The sequence below is a fragment of the Arachis stenosperma genome, chromosome 2, assembly GCF_014773155.1.
Source record: "Arachis stenosperma cultivar V10309 chromosome 2, arast.V10309.gnm1.PFL2, whole genome shotgun sequence".
Lineage (NCBI taxonomy): Eukaryota > Viridiplantae > Streptophyta > Magnoliopsida > Fabales > Fabaceae > Arachis > Arachis stenosperma.
Window position 1 is genome coordinate 37,248,828 of NC_080378.1, and position 1,625 is coordinate 37,250,452.

At 42.2% G+C, this 1,625-nt stretch overlaps 1 non-coding gene across 1 annotated transcript; it reads left to right on the forward strand.

The window, feature by feature from the left end:
* Positions 1–1,195: 1,195 nt before the first annotated feature.
* LOC130963869 (small nucleolar RNA R71) lies at positions 1,196–1,303 on the forward strand. The gene has a single exon (XR_009079986.1). It is a non-coding gene; the product is annotated as a small nucleolar RNA R71 (small nucleolar RNA).
* The last annotated feature ends 322 nt before the right edge of the window (positions 1,304–1,625 follow it).

Sequence of the window (1,625 nt, forward strand, 5' to 3'; positions counted from 1 at the left end):
GAGAGAGGCATGAGGTTTACACTTGACCCTAAGTCACACAGATCCTTCTTGAAGGTCATGGTGCCTATGGTACAAGGTATGGAAAACTTCCCAGGATCTTGTCTCTTTTGAGGTAGTTTCTGCCTAGACAAGTCATCCAGTTCTTTGGTGAGCAAAGGGGGTTCATCCTCCCAAGTCTCATTTCCAAATAACTTGTCATTTAGCTTCATGATTGCTCCAAGGTATTTAGCAACTTGCTCTTCAGTGACATACTCATCCTCTTCAGAGGAGGAATACTCATCAGAGCTCATGAAAGGCAGAAGTAAGTCCAATGGAATCTCTATGGTCTCATTTTGAGCCTCAGATTCCCATGGTTCCTCATTGGGGAACTCAGAGGAGATTGGTGCACGCCCATTGAGGTCTTCCTCAGTGGCGTCCACCTCCTCTCTTTCTTCTCCATATTCGGCCATGTTTATGGCTTTGCACTCTCCTTTTGGATTTTCTTCTGTATTACTTGGGAGAGTACTAGGAGGGAGTTCAGTAATTTTCTTGCTCAGCTGACCCACTTGTCCTTCCAAATTTCTGATGGAGGACCTTGTTTCATTCATGAAACTTTGAGTGGTTTTGATTAGATCAGAGACCATTGTTGCTAAGTCAGAGGTATTCTGCTTAGAACTCTCTGTCTGTTGCTGAGAAGATGATGGAAAAGGCTTGCCATTGCTAAACCTGTTTCTTCCACCATTGTTGTTGTTGAAACCTTGTTGAGGTTTCTCTTGATTCTTCCATGAGAAATTTGGGTGATTTCTCCATGAAGAATTATAGGTGTTACCATAGGGTTCTCCTAGGTAATTCACCTCTTCCATTGAAGGGTTCTCAGGATCATAAGCTTCTTCCTTAGATGAAGCATCCTTAGTACTGTTTGGTGCATTTTGCATTCCAGACAGACTTTGAGAAATCAAATTGACTTGTTGAGTCAATATTTTATTCTGAGCCAAAATGGCGTTCAGAGTGTCAATCTCAAGAACTCCTTTCTTCTGATTAGTCCCATTGTTCACAGGATTCCTTTCAGAAGTGTACATGAATTGGTTATTTGCAACCATTTCAATTAGCTCTTGAGCCTCTGTAGGCGTCTTCTTCAGATGAAGAGATCCTCCAAGGACATCTTAGATAGTTCAGAGAGACCATCATAGAAAATACCTATGATGCTCCATTCAGAAAGCATGTCTGAGGGACATTTTCTGATTAATTGTTTGTATCTTTCCCAAGCTTCATAGAGGGATTCTCCATCCTTCTGTCTGAAGGTTTGGACTTCCACTCTAAGCTTACTCCATCTTTGTGGTGGAAAGAACTTTGCCAAGAAGGCATTGACTAGCTTTTCCCAAGAGTCCAGGCTTTCTTTAGGTTGAGAGTCCAACCATATTCTAGCTCTGTCTCTTACAGCAAAAGGGAATAGCATCAGTCTATAGACCTCAGGGTCTGCCCCATTAGTCTTGACTGTGTCACAGATTTGCAAGAACTCAGCTAAAAACTGATGAGGATCTTCCAATGGAAGTCCATGGTACTTGCAATTCTGTTGCATTAGAGAAACTAATTGAGGCTTAAGCTCAAAGTTGTTTGCTCCAATGGCAGGGATAGAGATGCTTCTC